This window comes from Muscardinus avellanarius (assembly GCF_963383645.1).
Source record: "Muscardinus avellanarius genome assembly, chromosome: 3".
NCBI lineage: Eukaryota > Metazoa > Chordata > Mammalia > Rodentia > Gliridae > Muscardinus > Muscardinus avellanarius.
In genome coordinates this window covers 25734301-25751803 of record NC_137788.1, presented here as the reverse complement: position 1 = coordinate 25751803, position 17503 = coordinate 25734301, and positions in this window count along the sequence as shown.

Sequence of the window (17503 nt, the reverse complement as noted above, 5' to 3'; positions counted from 1 at the left end):
TGGAACCCAGGGGTGTTGTACCTCTGAGCTGGGATTACAAGTGTGGGTCACTATCCCTATCTAAAAAGTAAATACTTAATGTGGTTTTTGTCTAGTTATTTGTAGAGGTAGAAACTACTAGAAGAGGACAACTGTTAATCATCAAGGTACAAACATGTGAAAACCACTCCCTTTTCATTTGGGTGGGAACAGCCCCACTGGACTTCAGTAAATAACTGTCACTGTTCTCAGAAGCAGGTGTGGTTGTTGGTTAATTGATTTCTTTTCAGAGTGGCAGGATGTGTATCTTTTGATTCTGAAATGTTAAGACATTTTCCTGCCATCAAGGTCAAATCTCTTTTTATAGACTGATTATTGATTTCTATACTGGAACTTGATTCTCAAGTTCCCTCCTTAAATGAGGAAGTGGAAAAGTGGGAATAACCAAGGGAGTAACAATAGATTTTTTTATTTAGCAGAAAAAAATTGCTATTTTTTAAATATACTTTAGTCTGAAGTATTCTATTCCTATAGAAATTGAAGAGTACTTCTGTTTATTTTTTATTCTTGGTAATACTGGTGATTGAATCCAAGGATATTCTACCCCTAAGTTACACTCCCAGCACTTTTTTTTTTTTTTTTTTTGGTGGTACTGGGGATTGAACCCAGGGGGCATTCTACCTCCAAGTTACACTCATGGCCCTATGTTTTATTCTTTTTTTGGGGGGGGCAGTTTACTGGGGATTGAACTCAGAGGCATTCTACTGCCAAGCTACACCTCCAGCCTTATTTTATTTTTATTTTTAAAACAGAGGCTGGCTAGGTTGATGAGTCTCTGTTTGCTGAGGCTGTCTGCCAACCTGTGAATCTCCTGTCTCAGCCTTAGAAGTATGCACCACCACACCCAGCTACTTTTTTTTTTTTTTTTTTTGTGGTACTGCAGCTTGAACCTGTGGACATTCTACCTCCCCTAGCCCCCCCCCTTTCCCCCCCCCCCCCCCCCGCGGTCCCAGGAATGGAACCCAGGGGCATTTTACCTCTCTGAGCTACACCCCCAGCCCTATTTTTTAGCCTTTTTATTTTTGAAACAGGGTCTCACTGAGTTGCAAAGGGCCTCACTTAGTAGCTGAGGCTGTCCGCCACTAGTAATGCTCTGGTCTCCGCCTCTGAATGTGCGATTATAAGCATGGGACACCACGCCCAGCTCTTATTCTTTATTTTTATTTATTTATTTTTGTGGTACTGGGGATGGAACCCAGGGGCATTCTACCTCTTAGATACACCCTCAGCCCAATTTTTTATTCTTTATTTTGAAGTAAGGTCTCACTGAATTGCAGAGGGCCTCACTAAGGCCATGAAACTGGATCCTCCTGTCTCAGCCTTCCAAATGGCTGGGATTATAAATGCCAGGCTTTTTGTTCTTTATTTTGAAACAGTGTCTCACTAAGTTGCTGAGGGACTCACTAAGTAGCTAGGTGAGGCTGGTCTCAAACCTGTGATTCTCTTGTCTCAATATCCCAGATACTGAGATTTCAAGTGTGTGCTACCATGCTTGGCCTCAGCACTATTTTTTAAATTAATAAGTTTTTTTGTGGTATTGAGGATTCAACCCAGGGACATTCTGCTTTCAAGCCATACTCCCAAGCCCTTTTTATGTTTCATTTTGAAACTAGGTTACTGGGAGTCTAGTTAAATTGCTGAGACTGGTCTCTAATTTTTGATCCTCAATCTTCCTGTATCAGCCTACCTAGTACTGAGATTACAAGTGTATGCCACCACTCCCAGCTTCCGATACTTTTTCAAATGGTCAAAATGCAGTAGATATAGCAGTGTTTTACTGAAGAATTTCTAGACTTCTGATTGAGAAGATTTTATTGGTCTGCTGTCTGAGAAGTCTCTGAATATTGTTAGGCTTCCTTGGGTTTTTAGTGTTAGTCAGACTAGTTCTTGACTTTTTTCATGTCTAAATCCTTTTGGATTCTACCTCAGAGTATATCTTGAAGTTGACCCCTACTTATTCCGTCTCTTGCTACTTACTATTTAGTCTGAGCTACCATTATCTCTTCTGGGTATGGCAGTAGGCTTCTAATAGGTCTCCTTGCTTCCACCCTTATCATTCACAAAATCTGTCTTTAACATAGCAGCTAGAATGCACTTTTTTTTGGTGGCAATGGGGATTGAACCCAGGAGTGTTTTACTTTCGAGGTTGCAGAGAGCCTCACTGAGTTGCTGAGAATGTTCTTGAACTTGTGATCAATCCATTCTAGTCTCCCAAGTACTTGCATTATTAGAGTATGTTTTAACACTCAGCCAGAGTGCTCCTTTTTCCCCCCTCAGTACTGGGGATGGAACCCAGGGGCATTCTACTCAGCTCAGAATGCTCCTTTTAAAACATAAATTGTGCCTGGTGTGGTGGTGCACACTTGTAATCCCCGTGCTTGGGAGGCGGAGACAGGAGGATCACGCAGGTTAGAAGCCAGCCGCGCTGGCGTAAGAGACCCTGTTTCAAAAATATAAAATAGGTCTGGGAGTGTAGCCTGGAGGTAGAAGGGCTTCCAGGAACCCCAGTACCACCAAATAAATAAATAAATAAATAAATAAATAAATAAATAAATAAATAAATAAACAAACAAATAAATTGTATAGCTTGAAGGTAGAAAGTCCCTTGGTTCAACCCCACAAATACATACATACATACATACATACATACATACATACATACATAACACAAGTTGTATCCAGGTGCATGATGCACTCTTATAATCCCAGTACTTGGTAGGCTGTGCAAATAGAAGGATTGCAGGTTTGTGGACAGTCTCAGCAAGTAATGAGATTGATCAATTTAGCGAGACCCTGTTTCCAAATAAAAATAAAATAGGGCTGGGGTGTAGCTCAGAGGTAAAATGCCCCTGGGTTCAATCCTCAGTGCCACCAAAAAAACAAAAACAAAAAAAACCCTAAAAACTAAAAACAAGTCGTGTGTGTGGTTTTTTTTTTTTTTTTTTGGTGTGTGTGTGTGTGTGTGTGTGTGTGTGTGTGTCTGTGTTAGTGGGGGTTGAATTCAGGGTATTCTTTCTATCTCTGAGCTATACTCCCAGCCCTATTTTTATTTTTATTTTATTTTATTTTTTATTTTTGGTGGCACTGGGGGTGGAACCCAGAGGCTTTCTACCTCCAGCCTATACTCCCAGACCTATTTTATATTTTATTTGAAAACAGGTCTCGCTAAGTTGCTGAGAGTCTCACTAAGTAGCTGAGGCTGGCTTCAAACCTGTGCGATACTCCTGTCTCAGCCTCCCAAGCACGGGGATTACATGTGTGCACCAGCTTTGTTTTTATTTTTGAAACAGTTCCACTACATTGATGAGAGTCTCACTACTTGCTGAGGCTGTTCTCAAACCTGTGATCTTCCTGTCTCAGCCTCCCAAGTACTGAGATTACAGGTGTGGGCCACCGTGCCAGGCTGAAATGTAAGTTTTTACTCTTAAATGAAACCTTCTACTGGCTTCATTTGGAGAGTCATCATTCTCTGAATAAAAGCCAAATTCTAATAGTAGCCTATAAGGCTCTCTTCTCTGGCACTATTTTATCTTTTTATTCTCTGTTCTATTAGCACTGATCCTCTTATTCCTAGAACACCACAAGTATGTCCCTACCTCCTATCTTTTTTTTTTTTTTTTTTTTTTGGCGGTACTGGGGATGGAACCTAGGGACATTCTACCTGAGTTGCAAAGGGCAATCCTCTTGTCTCCTCCCATGTACTGGAATAACAAGTGTGCGCCATGCCCGGCTAGCAAAGCCCTTTCTGATAGGCTGGTTTAAAATTGGAATCTCTGGGCTTGGCACACATTTGTAATTCTAGTACTTGGAGACTGAGACAGAAGGATCTGGGTTTGTGGCCAGCCTCAGCTACTTAGGCCCTCTGTATCTTAGTGAGACCCTGTTTCAAAATAAATAATAAAACTGGGCTGGGGATATAGCTCAGAGGTAATATGCCCCTGGGTTTGGTCTAAAGTGCTGTCAAAAAAAAGGGGGGGGGAGTCCACGCTCCCTTTTGGCACTACCAGTTTTCCTGCTTTGCATTTTTCTCCTTAACAGTGACATGTACCCTCCCCTCCTCCCCACTAAAATATACCATCCATCTGGATAGTGGATAGAAAGTTTTTTTTGCTCCTCTTTGTTGCCCCATGAGAGTATGTGATGCTTAGTGTATGTTCAGTAAACATTGGAATTAGTTAAAATCTTAACTAGACATTTGCATGGAAAATGGCTTTATTTGGATCCATTTTTTTAACTATTATAAGATTAGAATATTCATACTTTAAGAAGTACAAGTGTCTTTATTGATAGGAAATTAATTTATTTTAGGAAAAAATGTCACAAGGTTTTAAGTCTTGTATACAGGATTTATTATGCTGTTATGTTGCCTGATTGTAGAAACTAAAGTGACTCAAATTTGCATGACTTCCTGTAGAATTTCTGGTAAGAAAAGTGACACAGTGAGCATATGTTTGTTTACGTGTTCTTCAGAACTTTGCTTTGAGATTTTATTTTCTCATATCTAGAATTCTTTTTGTGCATTTGCATTATGTGGCATTATAATTTGGCCAGTACTGGCATAGATTATTAAATTAGAGGATTTATTGTATCTTTTAATTTGGAGCTAAGAGATAATTTCTCTGTGGGGAAGCTTGATGGAAGTGAATTGATAGAATTTTAAAGAGAATTAAACCAGTAAAATTTGGTTAAATTAAATGGGGCTACTTTTATAAAATTTCCTCAGACCTTTGAATTTGCTATATTTACATTTGAGCTTAGAATTACAGTTGATAGACAGGACATGAGTTTTACTCATTATCTTGTTTTTTTTTTTTTTTGTGGTACTGGGATTCCTGGGAGCCCTTCTACTTCCGGGCTACACTCCCAGACCTATTTTTTATATTTTTATTTGGAAACAGGGTCTCTTAAGCCAGCACGGCTGGCTTTGAACCTGCGCGATCCTCCTGTCTCTGCCTCCCAAGCACGGAGGGATTACAAGCGTGCGCCACCACGCCCGGCAACTATCTTTTACAAAGAAGAAAACTATCTTTCTAGAATTTCGTGGTTATAGGCTGGCCTGGAATAGAGTGACTAGCCCTCTGCAGACTTTAAATTCTATGATTATAGCATTAAGAACATACTTCATTATAGGTTTCGTTATCAACCTAGAATTAAAAAAAAATGTATTTGAGTGTGGTAGTACATGCCTGTAATTCCAGTACTTGGGAGGTTGAGATGGACGGTTAGATTTATGGCCAGTATTAGCAATTTAGGCTCTTAGTGAGACCTCCCCCCTTTTTTTTCCCTGGTACTGGGGATGGAACCCAGGGGCATTCTACTTCTGAGCTATACCCCCCAGTCCTAATTTTCATTCTTTATTTTGAATTATTTTTTTTTTTTTTTTGCGGGTCTGGGGATGGAACCCAGAGGCATTTGACCTCCGAGCTACACCCCCTGCCCTATTATTCTTTATTTTCTTTATTTTGAAACCGGGTCTCACTGAGTTGCAGAGGGCCTCACTAAGTAGCTGAGGCTGTCCGCGAACTGTGATCCTCCAGTCTCAGCCTCCCGAATGCTGGGATTACAAGTGTGTGCCACCAAGTCCGGCTATCATTCTTTATTTTGAAACAGGCTAACTGAATTGCAAAGGGCCTCACTAAGTAGTAGCTGAGGCTATCTGTAAACCTGGATCCTCCTGTCTCAGCCTCCCAGATGCTGGGATTACAAGTGTGCACCACCATGCCCGGGCTAGTGAGACCATTTATTTATTTATTTATTTATTTCTTTATTTCAGGTCTGGGGATGGAACCCATGGGCATTCTACCTCTGAGCTACACCCCCTGCCCTATTTTTTATTCTTTATTTTGAAACCGGGTCTCATGAGTTACAGAGGTCCTCACTAGCTGAGGCTGTAGTGAGACCCTATTTTAAAGCAAGAAATAGAATAGGGCTAGTGGTATAGCTGGGAGGTAGAATCCTCTTCTGGGTTCAATCTCCAGTATATGTATAACACACACACACACACACACACACACACACAAGTATATACAGGAAAAAAAATCAAAACAGTTCAAAAGTTGTACGTTAAAGTAACTATGCTGGCACACGCTTGTAATCCCAGCATTCGGGAGGCTGAGACTGGAGAATCGCGGTTCACGGACAGCTTCAGCTACTTAGTGAGGCCTTTTGCAACTCAGTGAGACCCGGTTCAAAATAAATAATAAAAAAATAGGGCAGGGGGTGTAGCTCAGAGGTAGAATGCCCCTGGGTTCCATCCCTAGACCCACAAAAAAATAAAAAATAAAAAAAGTTACTATGCTCCTGACTTCCAACCTCTAGTCTTGCCTTCCCCCTCCAGAACCACCCCCTCCAATACTAGAGATTAAACCCAGGGACAGAATTACCTCTGAGCTGCACCCTCAGCCTTATTTTTATTATTATTGTGTAATTGGGGGTGGAACCCAGAGGCATTTTACTTCCAAGCTATAGTCCCAGCCCTATTTTTTTTTTAATACTTTGTTGTGAAACAGGGTCTCACTAAGTTGCATGGAGGGCATCATTAAATAGCTGAGACTGTCCTTGAACCACAATACAAGTGTGGGCCATCATCATGCCCAGCTTATTTTGTGTGTGTGTGTGTGTGTGTGTGTGTGTGTGTGTGTGTATAATTATAATTATATATATAAATATTATTTATATATTTATATATAATTTTTTTTGCTGTAATGAGGATGGAACCCCAAAGCATTCTACCTCTGCAGCTATACCCCCAGCTCAATTTTTATTTTTATTATTATTTTTTTTAAGTATTTTTTTATTAATTTATTTTTAAAATTGGTGCATTGTAGTCATATATCAATCACATTGGATTACAAGACTTGAGAGGATATACAAGCACACATCCAATTAGCCCTCCTCCAGCCCCCATCCCATTCCCTCCCCCTCCCTCCATCCCAAGCTTCTTTGGTGATTTACTTTGATACATTTGTTTATGTACCTCCTGCGTTTTAAAGAGGCTCCGTCCTCCAGTATTACATACCCTCTGATTGGTCACATTAGTTGCTTCACTATAGGGCCCTTTCTATAGCTCAACCTCTTCCTGTTGCCCTTTTCCTCCTAGTTATTGCTGATTAAGAGAAGCGTCTGATTTATATTTTCTGCGATATTTCTCTGTGCATGCTGCGTTGCAAGTACCGATCCCACTCTTGATGGTCCCAGTAGTGGCCTGGCTACTCATTGGACTGATCCAGACCTCGCTGGCTCAAGCAGCGGCCTTGCCTCATGGGAGGCCCCAGTTCTGGTCTCGCTGGCCCCTGCACCGGTCTAACCCCTAAGCTGGCTTTGGTCCCGGCCTTGGAGGCCGCAGGAGTGAACTTGCCTCACCAGGCTCCGATGCTGGCCATTGGCCCCTACACCGGTCTAACCCTTTGGCAGAATTCCAATCCCGGCCTCGGAGGCCCCAGCACCGGCCTAGCCTCATGGCAGGCTCCAATGCTGGCCTCGTTGGCCCCAGCACCGGCCTAACCCCTCGGCAGGTTCCGTTCCCGGGTTAGGAGGCCCCAGCACTGGCCATGTCTCACGGCAGGCTCCGATGCTGGCCTCGCCTCACGGCAGGCTCCGATGCCGGCCTTGCTGGCCCCAGCACCGGTCTAGCCCTTTGGCAGGTTGTTATCCTGGCCTCGGAGGCCCCAGTACCGGCCTTGCCTCACGGCAGGCTCCGATACCGGCCTTGCCTCACGGCAGGCTCCGATACCGGCCTAACCCCTCAGCAGGCTCTTATCCTGGCCTCAGAGGCCCCAGTACTGGCCTTGCCTCAAGGCAGGCTCCAATCCCGGCCTCGGAGGCCTCAGCACCGGCCTTGCCTCAAGGCAGGCTCCAATCCCGGCCTTGGAGGCCCCAGTACCGGCCTTGCCTCATGGCAGGCTGAGATGCCGGCCTCACTGGCTCCAGCACCGGCCTAACCCCTCAGCAGGCTCTTATCCTGGCCTAGGAGGCTCCAGTACCGGTTATTATTTTTTGGTGGTACTGGGGTTCCTGGAAACCCTTCTACCTCCAGGTTACACTCCCAGACCTATTCTACATTTTTTATTTGTTCTTAGCTTATTTTTTTTAAAGGGGTTCTTTTTTTTTTTTGGTCTTTTTTGGAACTGGGGATCGAACTAGGCCTTTAGATAAAGGCCTAGTTCTCCTCAACTAAGATCTGTCTTTAGATAGAGACAGGCCTAGTTCTCCTCTCCTATTGACTGGTTAGCTGCTTTTAGCTAGGTTAATTTACATTGGAATAGTTGCCTGCTTTTAGGCAGAAACCAAGTCCTTACACAGATTTGCCCCTCACCCATTTTTTTTTTTTTTTTTTTTTTTTGGTGGTACTGGGGTTCCTGGAAGCCCTTCTACCTCCGGGCTACACTCCCAGACCTATTTTTACCTTTTTATTTGGAAACAGGGTCTCCTCAGCCAGCACGTGCAGCTGGCTTCGAACCTACGCGATCCTCCTGTCTCTCCCTCCCAAGTGCGGGGATTACAAGCGTGCGCCACCACGCCCGGCCTCACCCAATTTTTGAACTATATTAATAATCATAGCCTTCTCAAATCTTCCTAGGCCATTCCCAATACTGGTACACTAGTGTCTTAGCTATTTTTCCAAACCAGTGCATTATAGATCTTTTTTTTTTTTTTTTTTTTTGCGGGTCTGGGGGTAGAACTCAGGGGCATTTGACCTTGGAGCTGTTCCCCCTGCCCTATATTTTATTCTTTATTTTGAAACCAGGTCTCACTGAGTTGCAGAGGCCCTCACTAAGTAAGTAGCTGAGGCTGTCCGGGAACTGCGATCAGCCTCCCGAATGCTGGGATTACAAATGTGCACCACCACACCTGGCTTTTTTTTTTTTTTTTTTTTTTTTTTTTTTTTCTGTACTGGGCGTGGAACCCAGGGGCATTCTACCTCAGAGTTACACCCCCAGCCCTATTTTTTATTCTTTATTTTGAAACAGGGTCTCATTGAGTTACAGAGGGCCTCACTAAGTAGCTGAGGCTGACCGCAAACTGTGATCCTCCTGTCTCAGCCTCCAGGATGCTGGGATGACAAGCGTGTGCCACCACGCCCGGTAGATCTGTTTTATTTTTAACTTCTGCATAGTTTTCTATTTTACAAATGCACAATGCACACAAATGCACAATGGATACTGTATTGTTTTGTGCATTTTGGTTTATATTTACTTTTTTGTAGTACTGGGATGGAACCCATGTACTTCTAGGCTACAATCCCCAGACCTATTTTATTTTTTATTTGGAAATAGGGCCTCAGTAAGTTGCTGAGAGCCTCACTAAGTTGCTGAGGCTGGCTTCGAACCTGTGATATTCTAGTTTTAGCCTCTCAAGTACTGGATTACAAGTGTGTGTCACCATGCCCAGTACATTTTAGTTTTAGATTCTCACCTAAGTAGATATTACAAGTGCAGACATTTAAACTTTAATGTACCCTCTTCCAAATTCTAAGTAGTTGCATATGCTTTACTTAATTTTACTGGGAGCACATTATCTCTACTTGTTAACACTGCTTACCTGCCCATCTTCCAGCTCCCTTTCTTCTTTACTTCCTTATCTTTATCCCTTCCCTCCCTTCCGGTACCCTCTTTTTTCTTTTTGGTTGATACTGGGGATTGAACCCAGGGCAAGGGTACTCTACCATTGAGCTCTATTCCAGTCCTTTTTGTGTGTGTATGGTGTGTCCCAGCCCTATTTTTTTTTTTTTTTTTTTGGTACTGGGGATAGACCCCAGGGGCATTCTACCTCTGAGCTATACCCCTAGCCCTATTTTTGTTTGTTTGTTTGTTTGTTTGTTTGTGTGGTACTGGGGTTTGAACCTAGGGGCTTTTCTACCTTCCGGCTATACTCCCAGACCTTTTTTATACTTTATTTGGAAACAGGGTCTCACTAAATTGCTGAGAGCCTCACTAAGTAGCTGAGGCTGGCTTTGAATCTGTGTGATCCTACTGTCTCAGCCTCCCAAACGCTGGGATTACAAGTGTGTGCCACTATGTCTGACTCCCAGCCCTATTTTTTTATTCTTTATTTTTGAAACAGGGTCTCACTGAATTGTAAAGGGCTTCACCAAGTAGCTCAGGCTGTCCACAAACCGTGATCCTCCTATCTCAGCCTCTCAAGTACTAGGATTACAAGTGTGGTGCCACGATGTCCAGCCCAATCCAACATTTAAAAGTTATGCTCTAGCTGGGCAGGCATGTTGATGCATGCTTGTTATCCCAGTACTTGGGAGGCTGAGATAGGAGGATCACAAGTTTGTGACCAGCCTCAGCAACTTGTGAGGTCCTCTGCAACTTAGTGAGATCCTTTTTCAAAATAAAGAATAAAATAGGGCTGAGAGTGTAGCTCAGAAGTAATGCCCCTAGGTTCCATCCCCAGCACCACACACACCAAAAAAAAAAAAAAAGAAAGGAAAAAAAAAAAAGAAAAAAAGCTCTGTAAAACATAAAGGGAGCTGGGCGTGGTGGCGCATGCTTGTAATCCCTGCATTTGGGAGGCTGAGACCTGGAGGATTGCAGATCGCAGACAGCCTCAGCTACTTAGTGAGGCCCTCTGCAACTCAATGAGACCCTGTTTCAAAATAAAGAATAAAAAAAAATTGGGCAGAGGGTGTAGCTAGAGGTCAAATGCCTCTGGGTTCCATCCCCAGACCCCCCCCCAAAAAAAAAAACACAAAACACATAAAGGGTAGAGAGAATATTTGAGTGTATATTTGAATTTAACTGCAATTGTATGACAAGTATAACATATAATATCACCTGGTAAATTAAACAGTCACTTATGGGGAGTGGTGATGCTAGAGATGGAATCTAGGGCCTTTGGGTATGCCAAACTTGCAGTCTTCCACTAAGTTATAGTCTGAGCCAAATAATCAATTTTTACTGAAGAAGGTAGAGCAGAATTAATGTCAGAAAGAACTTTTTTTCTAACCTTTGGTATTTAGAATTGAACTCCGGGAATTCTACCTCTAAGCCACACCCTAGCCTTTTTATTTTTTATTTTGAAACCTGGTTTTGCTAAGTTGCTGAGTGCTTTCCTAAATTGCTGAGGCTGGCCTTGAACCTGACATTCTTCTGTCTCAGCCTTCCAAGTAGGAATTACAAATGTGTGCACCACACCCAGCTCAGGGAGAACATTTATTTATTTATTTATTTATATTTTTGTGTGTGGGTCTGGGGATGGAACCGAGGGGCATTTGACCTGAGCTACACTCCCCTGCCCTATTTTTTTACTCTTTATTTTTGAAACAGAGTCTCATTAAATTGCAGAGGGCCTCCCTATATACCTGAGGCTGTGTGTGAACGGCGATCCTTTGGTCTCAGCCTCCAAATGCTGGTATTACAAGTGTGTGCCACCATTCCCGGCTGAGGGAGAACTTTTAAAGAAAGGTTTCTTGTATGGTGTACAGATGCAGAATTTATTATATTGTTTCATGAATTTTGATTTTAGGTTCTCATGTAAGTAGGTATCAGTAGACTATTACAGACACTGAGCTCTTTTTTTCTTTTTGGTATTGGGAATTGAACCCAGGGCCATTCTACCTCCAAGCTACACACCTAGCCCTATTACTTACTTATTTTGCAGTATTGGGGATGGAACCCAGGGGCATTCTACCTTTGAGCTACACCCCCAGCCCCTATTTTTTATTCTTCCTTCTTCCTTTCTTTCTTTCTTTCTTTCTTTCTTTCTTTCTTTCTTTCTTTCTTTCTTTCTTTCTTTCTTTCTTGCGATACTGGGGATGGAACCCAGGGGCATTCTACTCCCAAGATACGCCCCCTATTTTTTATTTTGAAACAGGGTCTCACTGAATTGCAAAGATCTCACTAAGTAGCTGAGGCTGGCCACGAACTGCCATCCTCCTGTCTCAGCCTCCTGAATGCTGGGATTACAAGCATGCACCACTATGTCTGGCTATCTTTTTATTTTTGAAACAGGGTTTCACTGAGTTGCAAAGGGCCTTGCTAAGTAGCTGAGGCTTTCTGCAAACCGCCAACCTCCATTCTCAGCCTCCAGAATGTTGGGATTACAAGCGTGCATCAGCATGCCCAGCTCTGTTCTTTATTTCATTCATTCATTCATTCATTCATTCATTCATTCATTCATTCATTTTGCGGTACTGGGCATTTAACCCAGGGACATTTTACCTCCGAGCTACACCCCCAGCCCAATTTTTTATTTATTTTGAAACAGGGTCTCACTGAGTTGCAAAGGACCTCACTAAGTAGCTGAGGCTGGTTGCAAACTGCGATCCTCCTGCCTCAGCCTCCTGAATGCTGGGATTATAAGCATGCGCCACCACGCCTGGCTTATTCTTTATTTTTGAAACAAGGTCTCACTAAGTTATGAAAGGTATCACTAAGTAGCCCAGGCCATCTGGAACTGTGATCCTCCTGTCTCAGCCTCCCAAATACTGGGATTATAAGTGTGCACCATCATGCTCAGTTTATTTTTATTTTTTATTACTTATTTATTTTGTGGTACTAGGGATGGAACCCAGGGGCATTCTACCTCTGAGCTACACCTCCAGCCTTATTTTATTTTTTTTTATTTTGAAACAGGGTCTTACTAAGTTGCAGGTGGCCTAAGTTTCTGAAGCTGGCAGCAAATCTGTGATCTCCCTGTCTGAGCCTCCGAACAAGTATGTGCCACTATGCCTGGCTAATTTTATTTTGAAACAGGATCTTGCTAGATTGATGAGAGTTTTGCTACTTCCTGAGGCTGTCCTTGAACCTGTGATCCTCCTTTCTCAGCTTCCCAAGTACTGGGATTATGGGTGTGAACAACGTCTGGTTGACAACTGAACATTTAAGCTCTAATTAATATACTCTTCCAAATTTTTAGTAGTAGCTAAAATACAGGGCTCTCTAACTTGTGTACTCCAGCTGTGATGGGTTGTATGATATTTTTACAGGCTGCTTTACATTCTTAAGTGTGTCACTGGTATTAATCTTCGTTAAACTGAACTGACAGGTGCAAAACTTATGATGTGTCTTTTAGCATCTATAGAACAGTGTTAGGAAACATTTTTTTTTTTAGCAGAATTTCCTGTTAGGGCTCTCAGTATATATATATATATATAGAGAGAGAGAGAGAGAGAGAGAGAGAGTGTGTGTGTGTGTGTGTGTGTGTGTGTGTGTGTGTGTGTGTGTGTGTGTGTGTCCAGGCATATATGCAGAGGTATTTGTGATTGAACCTAGGGCATGACTCGCATGCTAGGTAAGTGCTCTACCACTGAGCTACATCCTCAGTGGGGCTCAGTATTAAGAATTGAAACTCTAATAATGAGTTGTCCTTATCCCTGGAAATGGTTCTTTCAAAATGAGGTTGGAGAAATAAGATGGGATAAAGCCTTTTCTGTTTGCTGAGCAGACAAACACTAGAGACAAGGTAGAAAACTTAATGCTAGAGCCTTAACCTTTTAAGCCTAGCTGCCACTACAGTGCGAGCCTTTCAGTGCCTTTGCTCAGCTGACACACATTAGCTGTGATAACATCATTGAACCAAAGGGATTCAAACAGGTTAGAATTTCTTCATGTTTTACTCTTCACTGCATGTGAACTATTGTTCTTTGAGTAGTTACTTTAATAAACTTTTGTTTTTATAAACCACAGAATTGCGGATGATCATCCAAGCAGATATTTGAAGAAATGTTATACTTGGGTGAAAAAGATTGATTTGAAAAATATGTGGGAACCCCTAATATTGAAGGAAAAATAACCAGGGAGTTAGGAGATCTGCTTTCTTGTCCTTGATTTGCTATTAGTAGTGTGGTCTAAGTCATTTTAACCTCTTTGAACCCTTAAACATCTCTATTTTAATTTTCAAAAGGTGAAGTGGTTTATCTGTATTTTTCCTAGTTCGCAAATTCCTTATTATACAAGGAATGTTTAATAAAGTGTCTTCATGTGTAGTCCAAGGAGGCTAAGTTTTGGGGTTACAACTGGAATTGGATTAGGAAGAGTGGTTGTATATATTGTTTTTCTTAAGATACATATGGTCCTGGAGTTCCAGCCCAGGGTCTCAACCATGTTAGTCAAGTGCTCTACCACTGAGAAACTTTTCTTTTTTGTTCTTTTAATTAATTAAATTTTTTTTGTGTGGTACTGGGGATGGAACCCAGGGACATTCTACCTTCAAGTTAGACCCCCAGTCCTATTTTCTCTCTCTCTCTGTCTCTCCCTCTCTCCCCCCTCTCTCTCTCCCTCTCCCTCTCCCTCTCTCTCTCTCCCCCCTCTCTTTCCCTCCCTCTCCCCCTCCCTCTTCTCTCTCTCTCTCTCCCCCCTCTCTTTCCCTTCCTCTCCTCCTCCCTCTTCTCTCTCTCTCTCTCTCTCTCCCCCTCTCTTTCCCTCCCTCTCCCTCTCCCTCTCCTCTCTCTCTCTCTCTCCCTCCCCCTCTCTTTCCCTCCCTCTTCTCTCTCTCTCTTTCTCTCTCTCTCTCTCTCTGGATGGAACCCTCTGGACTATACTCCCAGACCTATTTTATATTTTATTTGGAAACAGCTTCGAACCTGCGGGATTCTCCTTCCTCCTGTCTCTGCCTCCCAAGCGCAGGAATTACAAGGGTGCACCACCATGCCCAGCCTTTATTTCTTTTTAATTATTTTGTGGGGGTATGGAAGTGGAACCCAGGGGCTTTTCTACTTCCGGGCTCTACTCCAAGACCTATTTTATACTTTATTTGGAAGCAGGGTGTAAGTTGCTGAGAACCTCACTAAGTAGCTAAGGCTGGCTTCGAACCTGTGTGATCCTTCTTTCTCAGCCTCCCAAGCGCTAGGATTACCAGTGTCCACCACTATGCCCAGCGTCTTTTATTCTTTATTTTGAAACAGGATCTCACCGAGTTGCAAAGGGCCTCACTAAGTAGCTGAGACTATCCTCGAACTGCAATTCTCCTGTTTCAGCCTCCCAAATGCTGGGATTACAAGTGTGCACTACCATGCCTGGCTTATTCTTTATTTTTGAAACAGGTTCTCACTAAGTTGTGAAGTGCCTCAAACCAACATTCCTCCTGTCTCAGCCTACCAAATACTGGGATTACAAGTGTGTGCCACCATGCCCAGCTCCTTTTTCTTTCTTTTCACTGTGCCTGACTCCCAGCCTGTTATACTTTTATAACAGGGTCTTGCTAGGTTGCCTAAGTTGGTTTCAACTCATGATCCTAACTGAGTGTGGTGGCATATCCCTGTAATCCCAGATACAGAAGGATTGCAAGTTTGCAGCTAGAGGCCCTCTACAATTTAGTAAGACTGTTTCAAAATAAAAAATAAAATAGGAGCTGGGCGGTTTTGGGAGGCTGAGACAGGAGGATTGCAGTTCCAGGACAGCCTCAGCTCCTTAGTGAAGTCTTTTGCAACTCAATGAGACCTTGTTTCAAAATAAAGAATAAAAAATAGAACTGCAAGTGTAGCTAAGAGGTAGAATGCCCCCCCTTCCATCTCTAGTAGTACGGTTGCATCTCAGTTCCGTCTCTAGTACTGTAAAAAAAAAAAAAAAAAAAGTTAAAATACAATAGCTAGCCAGTACCAAATAAAATAAAATGAGGCTGAGAGTATAGCCAGAGCTAAAATACCTCTCTGTTCAATCCCTAGTATCACACAAACAAAAAACTTGTGATTCTCCTCCTTCATCCTCCCAAGTAGTTGAGATTATAGGCTCCAGCCACCTGGCCTCACTGTGCCGAAGTTTTATGGTTTTACAGTAGTGGCTAATTCATACTACTAAGGTATTTTTGGAAGTTCTTAGAATTTTTTTTTATGAATTTCATATGTATGTTTTTTGCAGTACTGGGATGGAACCCAGGGGTTTTGTACCTCCTAGCTATACCCCCAGCCCTATTTTTTTAAAAAATTATTTTATTTTTTTTGTGGGTCTGGGGATGGAACCCAGGGGCATTCTACCTCTGAGTTACAGCCCCTGCCCTATTTTTTATTCTTTATTTTGAAACCAGGTCTCACTGAGTTGCAGAAGGCCTCACTAAGTAGCTGAGGCTGTCCATGAACCGCAATCCTCAGGTCTCAGCCTCCCGAATGCTGGGATTACAAGCGTGCACCACCACTCCCGGCCCAGCCCTATTTTTTTAGTCTTTTGTATTTTTGAAATAAAAAGGGCACTAAGTAGCTGAGGCTGTCCACAAACCGCTATCTTCTGGTCTCAGCCTCTGGAATACTGGGATTACAAGTGTGTGTCACCATGCCCAACTGGATTTCATACGTATCTTTCATATTTTAGGAATGTTTTAGTTTGTGTTAATTGTGACATAATAAATATGTAATTTACAAATAAGAGTACCCATATGAGCCCGGGGTGGTGGTATACACCGTAATCCCAGTATTTGGGAGGCTGAGACAGGAGGATTGCGGTTTGCAGACGGCCTCAGCTACTTAAGGAGGCCCTTTGCAACTCAGACCATGTTTCAAAATAAGAGAATAATGCTGAGCGTGGTGGCAAACACTTGTAATCCTCGTGCTTGGGAGGTGGAGACAGGAGGATCGCGCAGGTTTGAAGCCAGCTGCGCAGGCTTAAGAGACCCTGTTTCCAAATTTAAAAAGTATAAAAATAGGTCTGGGAGTGTAGCCCGGACGTAGAAGGGTTTCCAGGAATCCCAGTACCACACACAAAAAAATAAAAATTAAAAAAATAAAAATAAAAATTAAGGCTGGGGGTGTAGCTTGAGGTAGAACCACCACTGGGTTCTATCCCCAGCACTGAAAACAAACAAACATGAATATTATTTAAAAGATGTGAGAACTGGTTGTGGAATACCTGGAATCCCAGTATTTGAGAGGTTGAGACAGGAGAATTTCAGGTCAGTATGCAGTAACTTAAACCTGCAAAAAAAATTAAAAGAGGCTGGGAGTGTAGCTCAGATGTAGAAAGGCTCCTGGGTTCAATTGCCAGTACCATACACACATAAAAGACTAAAGAATAGAATAGGTTTGAAAGTTTGTAGGCCTAGATTCTTAGCTATATTTAAATTATCTCCTGAAATAATCTATAGCCAATATCTTTTATGCTTTTTCTTTTCTCTCTCTCTCTCTCTCTCTCTTCTCTTCTCTTCTCTTCTCTTCTCTCTCTCTCTCTCTCTCTCTCTCTCTCTCTCTCTTTTTGGGCGGGTCTGGGGATGGAACCCAGGGGCATTCTACCTCCAGGCTACACCCCAACCCTATCTTTTATTCTTTACTTTGAAACAGGGTCTCACTAGGTTGCGGAGGGCCTAAAGTATATGAGGTTGTTCGCAAACTGTGATCCTCCTGTCTCAGCCTCCCAAATGCTGGGATTACAAGCGTGCGCCACCATGCCTGGCTTTTTCATGCTTTTTCTATTAGGTCACAATCTTCTTTACATTTTTTTACCCAGTGCTGTGAATGGAATTCCAGTTCTCACTCATGCTAGCTAGACTTGTTCTCTGTCCATTAAACTCACCCCCAACTCAAATGTTTTTA